Genomic DNA, 15,553 nt, shown 5'->3' on the forward strand with positions numbered 1-15,553 from the left:
CACTTTCACTAACCTAAGGACTTCACACACATCCATGCCCGAGGCAGGATTCGAACCTGCGACCGTAGTGGTCGTGCGGTTCCAGGCTGTAGCGCCTAGAACCGCTCGGCCACACCGGCCGGCAGATTCCGAGAAGACTATTTCCAAGAAGATTACGTTCAGTATATAAATTCTGGTTCACAACTTTTTAGCTCCTATAAGTTCTAAACTGCAAAGAAGAATTAAAAAAAAAAGATCTCTCTTACTTTTCTGAATGATTTTTCAGTGTAGAAGGAATTTTGGTTGTTAGATAATTTTGGTCTCCTAGAAGTATTGTAGTTGGGTGGAATACGTTATTTACGAAGAGGAAATCTTATATACACTGAGGTTAAAATTGCATGACACCAAACCGTGGACACAACTGCAAAACAGTAACAAGCTTCACAACACAGTTCAAATGAAGAAACGCTACAGATGATAGCAAAATTAAATGTAATCCGTATATACGACGCCACAACAGGAACACAGAATGCATACAGACACTAGGAAACTCATCTCTGAAGACAAACACAAAATAACATACAACGTATCATCTACAACAAACAAATACAAAAAATTAGTAATGTCTTCCAAGAAACGTAAAATAATATATTGTTGTAGGCTAATAGCACCGTGTAACAGAAATTAATAACTTTTACAGAAGAAAAAGGTAAATCAACAATTGACGAATGCATGAATTAACACCATATAAGTGTCCTTTTGACTTCAAGAAATTTTTTTTCATAGCAAAAATAAGTAAGGGCACTGACTGGGAATATATCCGCTACACACACCCAGTAAATCTAACAAAAGAAAATCACAACCACACTGAGATAGAGCAGACATGGCAGTCATGTGCAAAGAACAAAAGAAATGAAATGCTCAATCTACGGGAGAACACTTCCGTGCTGCGCCAGCTCTTGTCGATACGATTACGCTCTTTGCCTGTTACTAGAGCGATACAAATTCTCCTTCCAGCCTGCCTGCCCCTGTCTCCACCGCTACCACTAAAGCAGATCGTCCTGCCGCAACGAAGACACAAGAGTACATGTGGAAAACTCTCCATCCGAACAGACCTTGGAAGGCCCAACGGTACTGACCGGCCGCCGTGTCATCCTTAGCCCACCGGCGTCGCTGGATGCGGATATGGAGGGGCATGTGGTCAGCACACCACTCTCCCGGTCGTTTGTCAGTTTACGAGACAGGAATGCTAATTCTCAGTCAAGTAGGTCCTCAGTTTGCCTCATAAGGGCTGTGTGCACCCTGCATGCCAACAGCGCTCGAAGACCGAATGGTCACCCACCCAAGGTCTAGCCCTGCCCAACAGCTCTTAACTTCGGTGATCTGACGGGATCCGGTGTTACCACTGCGGCAAGGTCGTTGGCAAGAGTACACGTGTACCGAGGCACAATGGTTAAAGTAAGCCAACTTAGGTTTGCGCTAGCCTGGAGAGCTTCAAGGGAGCTGTTCCGCCTGCTGGACCTGATAACTGGTTGCGCTGTCAGTTCAATGTGACAGGCAAGGTGCATGTTTGTGTACGTAGCTTCACTTTAGCTCGTTTATCATAACGGTGGCAGTAGGAAAATGAACGAACCCAACTTAAAGGAGACTGAGGAGAAATTAAGAACTGAAGAATGTATATCAGCCATGAAGCAGATTCCAGCAGGGGTAAAGTTTCCATGTTTATGTGGCAGCTTCATATAAATCTATAGGTGTTCCGCAATGCAAATTGCGTAGAAAGTTACTAACATTCCATTCGTGTTGCTAAGTGCGTTACTAAGTATTTATGTTTTTAAATTTAACCAGAAATTTCTTCAAGCCATAAATATTTGGAAAGAGAACAAAGACTTGTCGGCCGCTGTGGCCAAGCGGTTCTAGGGGCTTCAGTCCGCAACCGCGCTGCTGCTGCCTCGGGCATGGATGTCTGTGATGTACTTAGGATAGTTAGGTATAAGTAGTTCTAAGACTAGGGGACTGATGACCTCAGATGTTAAGTCCCATAGCGCTTAGAGCCATTTGAACCATTTGAACAAGGACTTGGTTGCTGACAAGTGTGTAGAAATGCGAAGGCTTGCAGTGTATAGACGGTCTATATTTAGCGCAAGCATTGAATGAATTAGGAAAAAATATGCTTCAATGCACGTAGAAAGCTCATTCTGCTGGTATGCAACATAGTTCGAAGGAAGATTAGCGTGAAATGAAAGTTCTTCTTTCGACATGAAAAACGAATTTCGTCTTCCCTAAAATGCGTTTGGAGGATTTAGAATGAACTATTTTGGCCACTTCAAATGACTTCAGTCAACCTGCAATACACATACTGGAAAAAGTAATTAAACCCCGTATAATTGTGGCTGCATTTGGTTGAAACATACTAAGATTGCAGAAACGACACTTCCAAAACCTTGCTCGATTTGCCGTTGGAGTATAATGGACATCTTCAGGCTCTTAGGTGAAATGGATCCCGACTTTCAGAGATGCTCCTGCTTACTACAGAAAACATGTATTGGAGATGTTCTGATGATGGTTCGAATTGAGAATAGCCAGTTCTAGTCGAAAGATGATGGTGCAGAGTAAACCGTTCATACAGAAATAAATAAATAAGCCCGAAAACGCCGAAAAGGAAAAAAGGACAAGTAAAATCCTCTGTTTTCTGGCCTATAACGATCCAAAAATCAATTTGTATTCAGTTGAGTCTCGTCTTGTGATAGGTATTTTCATCAACTTCCGATCTCTACTGTACAACACTGCAATGAAAGCGTACAGAATAAAGTGCTACTTCGCGTAGCACCGCGGGAAGACGGGCAGGCATGCAACACTCATGTAGCCTGCTTGGGTTGGGCACAGCTTGGCTTGGATGGGAGTAGAGCAGGCTACCCATTCGGCTGATAACGTATGGGAGCTTGCCTGCCTGGCTAACGGGCAAACATGGGCAGTTGAGAAGCGCGATGTGTACACCTCTAGCTGTTACCCATCAACAACATCGCATAGGGCGCCTACGAAGGACGTTCGTGATGACTTCCGAGCCCTCTACAGGCTTACCACACTCAGAGAGACGATTCTCAGTCTGGCGGACAAGAAGGTACCTGCTAACAGGAGCGCGGAGGCTGTTCCGAAAGGACAAGGTGAGTGGGCACCGTCAAAGAGCGGCGCACGGCCGAGTGCTCGACGCCAGCACGGTGCCTTTGTGAGCGTGTGGACAGGAGGCGAAGTGGCTGAGTGCACATCATCGGGCGAACAAACCGTCGGGTGTAGAGAGCGGTCCAAGAAGACTGGTGTTCCCATTATCATTTGCGATAGCCTCAGTTCAGCCAAACATAAGTGAACTGGGCAAGCACGTGTCAGAGTATTTCCTGCTGAAGCTCGCTTGCGCCTCTGAGTCGACTTTAACGCACAGTCCAGTTAGATTGTTTGCTAGAACTTCACCCCCTATTGGTAGGTAGCTGGTTTTACTTAGTGTTTCTTTTTTTTTTTTTTTTTTTTTTTTTTTTTTTTTTTTTTTTAGTGTTGACATACTTGAAAAAGAGTTGATTATTCATTAATTGGTCCTTTCCATTAATTTCTTCTTAGTGTCACAGATCGGATTTACATGTTACTTGTCATAGATTTGAATGGGTCATTTATTCGTTTGAATACCGATATATACGACGAGAATAGGTCTCAGACCTGCAAGTGTTCTGACTTGCTCAATGAGTATGTTTGATTTTAAAATTTTTATTCCAGTGAGTAACTTTGTTATCAATACACTATGAGATTTTTTTTACTTTGTAGCATCGTAAATTTATTCTTAGCAAAACAAACAAAAAACTTAACCAAGTATTACATTAACTTATATATATTGTAAATAATAGCATAAACTTCATTAACATAACTTACAAAATTCCTTTAAAATGCAATTTAAATGAAGCTCTGTCCTAGATTCACATACTTTTAACTTTCGGATAATTTTCAGAACTAATTATTTCGAGACACACTTTTGTGAAATATACATATGTTTCAATATCTTGTCTGGTAGCAATTCTGTTGTATCACATCTTTCAAACGCTGCAGCATACTGCTGAAGACTTTTCTTTAAGCAGTCGAAGCTTCAAAGTTTCTTAGGAAGATGCTGATATTTTTCTAATACATCGCTCTATTTCGCCCCACACATTCTGTATGGTAGAGGTGTTGCGATACAGGTGGTTGTAGTAAGACCTTCGCGCAATTGTACAACAAATATTCCTACCCAAAGCCCTCGCATCTGAATCGTCTGACAACACTTTTACTCATGTTGAGCAAGGCAACACTATGCCCATGTGATTTAGTTTTCGCTTTATGAAAAATCACAAATTATCTTACATCAAAACTGGTTTTAATTTCTCGTGGCATCGTGCCCACTGTACAATCAACCGCACTTGACAGCGAACAATTCCGTCCTACCCAGGGTATACTAATTGTATGTCACTTGGACTCAACGATCAAAATAAGGAATACACTCGAACTGTCCGAACGTTACTGTAACGTGAGAAATCAACAGGCTTCTATTTAGTCGTTTTATGTAACAACCGTTATAAGTTCCATAGCAACCTTTCAAACTATTATGTAATTCACATCTAACATAACATAATACTCTATTATTTTTTGTATTTGTTTTATTAATAAGGTTACGATGCTACAAACTAAAAATCTTATAGTGTCCAAATATTAACCTTCCTCACTGTACATGAATGTCGTACTTGTCATAGTCGATCCCTTTGCTTGACTCTGTTCAATTAGGCTTCAATCATTAGCCCTGTTTCTTGCAAGCTTCGCCGTAGCTGTACTATGCTTATACCAGGTTTTCCAGGACTAGCTGTTTTTGGTTTCTTCTTGGAGAGTTAATAGTTACTGGCGTTAGATACAAGTCTTATTGTAATAACGTATTCTGTTTTACGGGGTTTAAATTATTTACTAGTATTTTGAAAGATTATTTTCAATATACACTCCTGGAAATGGAAAAAAGAACACATTGACACCGGTGTGTCAGACCCACCATACTTGCTCCGGACACTGCGAGAGGGCTGTACAAGCAATGATCACACGCACGGCACAGCGGACACACCAGGAACCGCGGTGTTGGCCGTCGAATGGCGCTAGCTGCGCAGCATTTGCGCACCGCCGCCGTCAGTGTCAGCCAGTTTGCCGTGGCATACGGAGCTCCATCGCAGTCTTTAACACTGGTAGCATGCCGCGACAGCGTGGACGTGAACCGTATGGGCAGTTGACGGACTTTGAGCGAGGGTGTATAGTGGGCATGCGGGAGGCCGGGTGGACGTACCGCCGAATTGCTCAACACGTGGGGCGTGAGGTCTCCACAGTACATCGATGTTGTCGCCAGTGGTCGGCGGAAGGTGCACGTGCCCGTCGACCTGGGACCGGACCGCAGCGACGCACGGATGCACGCCAAGACCGTAGGATCCTACGCAGTGCCGTAGGGGACCGCACCGCCACTTCCCAGCAAATTAGGGACACTGTTGCTCCTGGGGTATCGGCGAGGACCATTCGCAACCGTCTCCATGAAGCTGGGCTACGGTCCCGCACACCGTTAGGCCGTCTTCCGCTCACGCCCCAACATCGTGCAGCCCGCCTCCAGTGGTGTCGCGACAGGCGTGAATGGAGGGACGAATGGACACGTGTCGTCTTCAGCGATGAGAGTCGCTTCTGCCTTGGTGCCAATGATGGTCGTATGCGTGTTTGGCGCCGTGCAGGTGAGCGCCACAATCAGGACTGCATACGACCGAGGCACACAGGGCCAACACCCGGCATCATGGTGTGGGGAGCGATCTCCTACACTGGCCGTACACCACTGGTGATCGTCGAGGGGACACTGAATAGTGCACGGTACATCCAAACCGTCATCGAACCCATCGTTCTACCATTCCTAGACCGGCAAGGGAACTTGCTGTTCCAACAGGACAATGCTCGTCCGAATGTATCCCGTGCCACCCAACGAGCTCTAGGAGGTGTAAGTCAACTACCCTGGCCATCAAGGTCTCCGGATCTGTCTCCCATTGAGCATGTTTGGGACTGGATGAAGCGTCGTCTCACGCGGTCTGCACGTCCAGCACGAACGCTGGTCCAACTGAGGCGCCAGGTGGAAATGGCATGGCAAGCCGTTCCACAGGACTACATCCAGCATCTCTACGATGGGAGAATAGCAGCCTGCATTGCTGCGAAAGGTGGATATACATTGTACTAGTGCCGACATTGTGCATGCTCTGTTGCCTGTGTCTATGTGCCTGTGGTTCTGTCAGTGTGATCATGTGATGTATCTGACCCCAGGAATGTGTCAATAAAGTTTTCCCTTCCTGGGACAATGAATTCACGGTGTTCTTATTTCATTTTCCAGGAGTGTATTTCCGCGTAGGGCAATGCAATATGTAGTCCTGAAACTTTGAAAACCCTCCCGTTTTTGTGAACAAGTTACTGTGCGTGCCAACGGCCTTGCAGCATTGGTAACATCGATTGCCGTATGATCCCCGAACTTAAGCTCTGTCGGGCTGGGCTAGCACTTGGATGGGTGACCACCCGGACTGCCGACTGCTGTTGGCAGACAAGCGGGGTGCACTAAGCCCTTGTGAGGCAAACTGACTAGCTACTTGATTGAGAAGTAACGGCTCCGGTCTCGGCAACTGACATTCGGCCGGGAGAGCGGTGTGCTGACCACATGCCCCTACATATCCGCATCCAGTGACACCTGTGGGCTGAGGATGGTACAGCGGCCAGTTGGTACCTTTTGACCTTCATGGCCTATGCTGGAGGAGTTTATTTTAGTTTAGTTCTAGTTATTGTACGTTCGTTAAACTTATTCTACAGCATTTACACGTTTTATAACTACCAGTGACTGCGCTATTTGGGCAGCGTCCTGTAGAACAGTGCGTCCTGTATTGTGGACTGGTGGTAGGTTCGAGACCTGCTCTTTCTCGGTTGAGTGCAGAAGGAAGCTAGTTGTTTATCTGCTGGCATTTGTAATGGCGTTGTAAACCTTCGGGCAACCATTAGTATCTTGGTACCTAATGAGTTTAGTGCTGGTTTATTTAAATAAAATTAATACTGTGCTAATGGTGCTTTTTTGACGGCTTCTCCCTAACATTCCCCAGTCACCGATCTCACTGTCCATTTCAGTTTCATACACGTCACAAATAACAAGGAAAAAAGCTAAATGACAACAGAAAACATTAAAGAAAAAAACGAAATACATATACATGCACGCACGTACGCGCACACACGCCCGTATACACACACACACACACACCCACACACACACACAACTTGCTATCTCTGACCCTCCACATCTGCTATGATCCCTCAGTCAGCCCCACAGTGTGTGAGCATGTGCCGAGTGCTACAGTATGGGTAATGATCAAATGTGACCTACTAACTGTGCTGTGTGCTACAGTATAACATATGTTTAATGTGACCTAACAACTGAAAACCTCTACTACTTGTATGTGGTACGTACAGAGGTACACATAGCTACGTGTAAAAACATAAAAACTAATATAAGCGCCTAAAATACACAGCCGTATCTAACTAATAGAAATACGCAATGAGACGAACAGAAATGACATTTTTATTCAATGGCAATGACACAGAAGTCATAGCGACTTATCATGATCCCCTTCTCTTTACAAGAGTGGAGACGTGGTTCTTAATACTGCATATGACCACCACGGACAGCAAAACCGTTACGTGCTCTCAACATGCTCGCTTCCTGGACACAAGGTTGGTAAGCAGTTATCCTATGATACGACGTTCCATTGCTCCGCCAGCGGTGTCGACATGTACTAGATTGCCATTGGCCCATGGACGAGCTGCAGAACGGGTCCTCAACGCAACCCAGAAGTGTTCGATGTGATATAAGTCGGTGGACCGAGTGGGCCAATCCTATCGCCGAACATAGTTTCACGAGCTCCTCCTTGTGGATTGTTTGATGCAGTCGCGCGAAGTCATCCATAAATAAGTAGTAAAGGGTGAATACATCGTTGAAAAGGCGCATACTGGGAAGAGATGCAGTGTCACAATAACAGTGACCCATTGTACCATGCTGAAAGATCTGGAGGCCAGTGTGTCCATGCAGCATTATGCATCCCCGAACCGTAACCACTAAAACGGTCACGTTCGACAATGTTTGTGGATGCATTACATGTGTATGTGGGTACATCCAGAGTCGCTACTCAGGCTGAGTCTGTCCTCTGAGAAGAGCAGGTGACCCCTCTCCTCGTTGGATAGTCCCTATTCTCTAGGCACCATCGTAGACGGCGCCGCTGATGGATTAGGGTCAACGGAACACAACCTTCCAGTCGTCGTACAAAGAGGCCATTCCCGAGTAGTCTCTGTGCCACTGTAGAGCGAGAGATTTCGTGCTGTGAAATGTGGTTGCTGTTGCCCTTCTGTTTGAAATGGGTCACTACTTGCCTGTAGCACAAGGCAGCGGTCATCTGGTGCTGCTGTTGACCGTAATAGACGACCTGTTCTTCTTCGGGCAACAGTGCCTGTGGTTCAAAACCCCAGGCACCTGAAACAATACTGTAAGGAATACCAAACTCCTGGACTGTTATCGTCACACTTCGTCCTTCTTCCAGCTTCCCTCTGATTCTTTCCCACACAAAATCATCGAGATGTTGTTTCCGGACCGTGCTGTAATGAAAAAGCGCATCGTAACTGCTCTCTGATATAGACAAACTGTTTTTTCCTGTTCCTTCAAGTGGCTCGTGTTGCGAGGCTAGCCACAGTTGGCGCTATAGTCGGGCAGACCTCACGTGATGTGATGTTCAGCTTCTCACGCCCGACTGGGTGACCGCTGGCAAAATGGGTCCGCGCTTTGAGTCAGTTTCACCGTGATGTTAATGTTTTATTTTACTTTATCTATCTCGTACAAATGTTTTGCAGAGTGGGGTGTATACTCAGAGTGTTTCCATAAGAGCGTGCAGAAATGCAACAGAACATACAGACTGCTCCACTGAAAAGTTCAGGTAGGGAACGTGTAGTCGGAGAAGCCAGCTTAAGGAGGTATGGAAGTAAACTTGTCTATCGCTAGCATTACTGTTTTCCAGTTCATTTACAACTGTCACGCTTACAAGTTTTGAACTACTGTGCTGTTTATTCATATGTGCATTCTTTATTTCCTACAAGGTGACCATCTTATTAAGCCATATCTTCTATCTGAACCTCTCAATTGCTACCTGTACTTGATATCCATGCAAAGTGTTTTGAGTTGTTGGAGATCGTACCCTTGGCTGTCGTGAGAGGATGTGGATACAACATGACTGTGCACCGCCTCACTTCAGTATGTCCGCAACCACCTCAATGTTGTATTTTGTGGTCGCTGTATTTTAAGAGAGAGATCCTGTCCCATGGCCTACGAGGTCACTTGACCTTAATCCCCTTTATTATTTACTATGGGAATATTTAAAGTCACCTGTGTATGAGACTCCAGTGGATACGGAGATGGAATTATAGAATTGTTGCTTCCTGTGATGTGATTCGAAACACACCAGCGATATTTGTCAGAGTGCGTCAGAATCTAGTTCGCTGAAGTCATGTTTCATTGAAGTTGACTGCCATCAGTTTCAATACATTCTGTAAGATACAGTATAAATGGTACCTTCACTATGCCAATGGTGATACTTGCAGTTTACTGTAACTAATGTAAATAAAATGTACACAGTAATGTGATTTTATTTCTGCTATCCCCTTAAGATGGCTTCTGACACCAGGTTCCCTACCTCTAATTGTCAGCAGAACATCCTATATTCCCTGTTAAATTTTTGCACGCTCTTGCGCAAAGAGTCTCTAAGTATTTAAGAGAGCATATTTAAACGCAATAGCTCCGAATTTCATATCTGGAAACTCTAAACAATTTTTCAGTAAAACTACCATTATTAATATACTGCATCTTTCATCTTCATGTCTACATACCTATTTCTCAATATAGTCACCCTGAAAACTAACACAGCTCTCCCGACGAGACACCAGTTTATTTTGATAGTCTCACTGTAGAACGTTTGAATTCATTGACGGAGCCACGACTTCACATGTGCGTGCACCGCCACATCTCTATCGAAGTGAAGTCGACGAAGTTGTTCTTTAAGTAAGTTTTGGAAAGATATGAAAATCAGATAGGGTCAAGTCGGAACCGTATGGAAACGATCGATGAAAGTGAAGCCAAGGCGCCTGAATGTTGAAAATGTCACAGCACTCGCATGTCGTCTGACTGGTCATGCTGCAGTAGAGGGCGCTCCATGTGTGGACGAACTCTTCGAACTCGAATCCCGATTACAGCTCGCTTTGTCTCACGCATCCATGTAGTTACGTTACTGACCGCCATGTTACACCACGAATTTCGGAGCCTTGTAGCGGATTAATGCTGCAGATATTGTACGTGGTGTATCAAGTTACAGGATGTTAATAACGTTTGTTTTACTTAAGAACCCTTAAGAGCATTTGCATAACAATGTGAACTCACTAGTTTTCAGCACGCCCTCGTATACACTACTTGTTCCATATATCGCTTTTATCGTCGAGGACAAAGTTCGCTAGTTCTGCAAATGCTTATACACAGGGTTGTTTACGTACGACTCATTAATGTCCGACATCGAGCGGGTAGCGGCACTTCTGAGGCAGACTCCAATCGCTGGATTTGGTCCGGCCAGTTCCTCGGTCCATAGCAGGTGGAGTATCGGTTATAAGCGACCTTGATAAGTTAGGAGTGGCCTTGGAATGAAATCTGAGGATATGGTTGTGCCATTCAGCACTTCAAACTGGTATGTGTAATACAGGGTGGGGCAAATAAGTTGCTCGGAGAGCACCGTTACGGGGTACAAAGAAACACACTAACCTGACTATAGAGATGTTGAACTTGACTACCATTTATCTCTTGTCACTTTTGGGCCCTGGTCAGCAAGTTGCTGAAGGGAGATCGAAGATGGAGTGTAAGAATGGCTGCAGTCTCGTCGGAAATGTTCTGCCGTAGTTCTTGAAGAATATGATGGTTGTTGCGGGACACCTTAGAGTTGAGGGCTTCAGACACATGTAATCGTAAACTGACAGATCAGGTGAGTCTTGGGAGGCTATCTAGGGCCGCGAACAGACTGACCTCTGCTAATATCTCCGACAGGCGTCAAACTCCTATAAATGTGCTCCAAGGTACGGGCGACTGTATGGGCAGTATCAGGTGTTTTGCTCATCCGTTAATGCCGCCGCAAATGGCTTCAAATTGTTGGCAATTTAATGCACCGATGTTCAGGTCACTTTAATTTTGTACCACGTTGTATCTCCTCACGAAGCATTTACAAACTCAAGCTCGTGGTTGCTGCTATAAGGCGACGAGATCACAGGATGTGCTTAGGGAATACATAGGCAGCTATGTTTCCAGTCTATTGGGAACAATTTCCGGCTGACCCTAGGGCAGCATATTCCAGAGGTGTTTCTCTCTATAAACTGATGTGTGTGGGATGGCACTGTCTCCCATCCGCTACCGAGTGAGAAGAAGATTTTCAAAGGGACAGTGTAACGTTAGAACATGGCGCGAAAACGGCAGTCCCAAAATCACAAGTAGATAGTGCAGCGAGCCATCTGAATTAATAAAACGATTCCAATATAAGGAAGGTAAGGAATCTTACTAACGGGGGAATCGTCTATTGATTCAGTTGGAAAACGAGCAGTTCAGTTCCCAGCCTGCTAAAAACAATGGTAGACAACAAATATGTCTCAGAAGCTGCAGTAGATTGTTGGATGTTAATGATTAGTAGAGGGTAACAATTTTTGAACTATATGAAACTTCTCAACGGTTTGCGTTAGGACGTTCAAACCGCACGGTTCGCCGCGGGGCATGATGGGAATTAATATTACGGTTTAGCGACGAAGCCCAGTTTCATTTGGATGGGTTCATCAATAAGCAAAACTGGCGCATTCGAGGGACTGAGAATCCACATTTCGCGATAGAGAAGTCTCTTCATCTTCAACGGTTGACAGTATGGTGTGCAATGTCTAGTCACGGAATAATCGGCGCTATATACTTTGATGGCACGGTGACTACCGAACGGTACGTGAAGGTTTTGGAAGATCATTTCGTCCCCATCATCTAAGGTGATCCTGATTTCGACATGATGTGGTTCACGCAAGATGCAGCTCGACCCCTTCGAAGCAGGAGATGTTTGATGTCGTGGAGCAACACTCTGGGGATAGCATTCACGCACTGGGATAGCCAGAGGCCACTGGCATGGGTCTAGATTCACAGCCATATTCGCGGATTTGAACACATGCGACTCCTTTTTGTGGGGCTATATTAATTACAAGGTGTACAGCAATAGCCCCAAAACCATTGCTGAGCTGAAAACAGCCGTTCAGGAGGTCATCGACAACATTCCATGTTTAGACACTTCAGCGGGTCACGCAGAAATTCGCCATTCGTGTGCACAATGATGGCAGACATATGGAACATGTCATAAACTAAATCCGAATATCTTTAGTGACGTTAATAAAGTGTGTGTACGCAGTAGTTTATAACAAATTTAAGTTTCATATAGTTCAACAATTTTCATCTTGTATGTTCTACGGAAGGAAACAACCGCTGGGACACGGACATTTTCTGCGAAGTTGTAGCGAGGTGCTCATTAACAAGTCACTCATTTGTAGGATGTTCCTACCAGTAGAGATTTTAGTTACAGGAGTAGCATATAAGATGAACGCAAGTGCAAATGTACTACAATAATCGTTGGAGACAATTCCCTTTGTTGTTCTACGTTCTTAAAGTAATGAAAGAGGCATTTTGTTCACTGGTAATGTTAGTGTGCCTCACGGTACATCCTTCATAAGAATACATTATTGATGTGTGGTTTCTCTGTTCCAACATTGACAAGAAAATCAACCAAACTTTCTTTCTTTTCGTTTTTTTCCTAGTTATTAAAGTCTAATGGCGAACCTTATTCTACAGCGAATTTGATTATATGTCAGAATTACCATTAGCCTTGGTACAGGCCCGTTAATTAACTTTCCGGCAAGTTAGGGGGATCTGTGCGAGAGATGCGAAGGTACTCTAACAGAAACTGGTACTGAGAAGAAAGAACTTACTCCGCCACACAAGACAGCAAGTAACCTCACACATTCATCAGAAAATACCTCCTAATACTGCCATAGTCTCATTTCCGATGTGACCTCTTAAAATGTTCTGCAGAAAATAACTGTAGGTCTTTTCCTAAGTTGCTGGTACTCAAAAATATAGTTGCAGCACACTGTTGACTTTTGGAAGCTGTAGTTAGGTAGCAGAAGATGGGTCCAATAATTTTTGTTGCTCTAAATAGGTATTCTGATATCACATGGTGCTATAACCGTTCATTTAACAGACAACGATTCTCAGAAGTCCAGTACCTATTGTACCTCCATATATGCAGTCTAGCTTCATCAGTGTTATAGAGTGGTTCAGAATTAGTTTTGCGTCATGCTGAGACTATAGACAATGCATAAAAATCGATTTCGACCAATGCTGTCTGAATAGGTCAGTCGGCGCATCAGTGCTACTTTGTTACGTCTCGCTTTGTGTACGGAAATGGTGATGTCACTTGATGTCACTGACGTAGGTTGAGGTAAATGATGCAGTAGTACATGAGGACTTGCTTTCAAGGCAGCTCCTAACCGGTATAGGTCGGCTGGAAACGGCACACCACCTTCCGTAGTCTGTGAATCGTGCTGGTGCGTATGTGGTCACTGGAGCCTTCCTCCACAGTAAACTCGCTCTCGTGCAATACCAGACGCAACGGTTACGGTTAACTTGAAACGCCCTTCGCCTCGATTTTCTCCGTTAATTTCATAAATCAGTATTTATTCTTTCCGAGCTTTCCCTCTTTTTACTTATGTTGTTTCCTATACCAACATCTGGGATAAAAATTTGAAGTAACTGAGTGACTATTCATGGAAGCTAACATTCGTTTTTAGTGGTAAACAATCAACATACCAACAACGCAGTACTAGTAAAGAAAAGGCTGTCGCGAAGAAAAATGAAGAAAAGTCGCATTAATTAGAGAACTTGTTTCTAATACATGTTTCGCTACGAAAATAACAGCTTTTTCCTTCGAGGTGGACCTAAATATGTTGCACTATTTTCTGGAGTCACAGATCAAATAACGGAAGATGCTACAGTAAATAGTCGTGTTCTTATAGGTTGTCTACTGTTTTGACCCATATACTGTTTGGACAGGTAAGAAACTGTCAGATTTTCAGTAAATTCCGTAGATTCGATAAAGACGTTACGAATTTGGGATACTGAGTAAATAAAACTGTTCCATTAAAAAACGACGGAAGGGCGAATTATAAATTTATCGAGTGCTGGTTACAGGGCCCTTTATAGTGTTTCTCTCGACTGAATAATTGATGCCTAAGCGATTTCCAACTAATAAGGTATCCAATCCCTTCTGTGTCTGGATAATAATAGGATTCGGCAGCATGCAAATTGACAAACTTTGTGTGCTCTTTCTAGCAAGCGTTCAGAAATCGACCCTTTTGTGGAAATACACTGTGCCAATTCGTTTTATTTATTCTTTTCCTCTGTAGCGTATTTTCACGTTCCAGTGCACAATATCTATTGCAGTATCCCATATGACGTGATAAATTGAATTTAACCACTCTATAAAATCATTTCCTTTGCTCCTAATCATTTGTAACTTCCAGCAAATGATAATGATAGAGGCAGAAATAATATGATGATAAAATTACCGCTGAGAAATTCAATTACTGTAATCAAGAATTAGTGTTAGTATATCCTACCCAGAAAAAAGTAAACATCATACTCAGTAACGAATTTTTTGTTAAGAAACGAAACTATACAACAAATTGCCAAGGACATTGGATAGACCAATAAAATACAATTATTTAAAAAGGCAGGTGAAAAGACATTACTAAATACATTATGTGCAATGAAGGTTTCCTGACGCAACACAGCTATTCAGTGTAATTCTAACGTCATATACTCTATACGATTTCAGAATCTCACTCACGATAGAAGGAATATCGCTCAATTTTTCAGGTTAGCAAATGAGAAGTTTTGGTACACAAAATGAAAACCAAACATCTTTGCTACGATCCTGAGGTCACCTGTTAACGTGTGTTGTGTTGCGTTATGAAAAAATGTCTACATAATGTGAGCAGTATGTTCAGTAGTAGGGCGTTAGAAAGAATTAACACTGTAGGACAAGCCATTTATATTATTAAATAATTTGTTTGCAAATAGTGTTACACACTAGAGATAAACCGAATGAAGCTGCACTGTTTAGAACAGATGAGCGTAATACTCAGGGTTATGGGGATCCCCGTCTTCATCTGACAATCCTAATTTAACTTTTCTGTAATTCCCTTATTACCTTAGCGAAATACTCTGTTTCTTCTAACTATAAGACACCAACCTTGTCAAACCATACCTGTAAATTTTAAATGCCTGAATGTGTAAATTATGTCTTTTTTGTTGTTCTTAAACTGTAATTGTGAAATATTCTTATAAAACTGATATGCTGATGAATAATACTAC

Source organism: Schistocerca serialis, chromosome 8 (genome assembly GCF_023864345.2).
Source record: "Schistocerca serialis cubense isolate TAMUIC-IGC-003099 chromosome 8, iqSchSeri2.2, whole genome shotgun sequence".
Classification (NCBI taxonomy): domain Eukaryota; kingdom Metazoa; phylum Arthropoda; class Insecta; order Orthoptera; family Acrididae; genus Schistocerca; species Schistocerca serialis.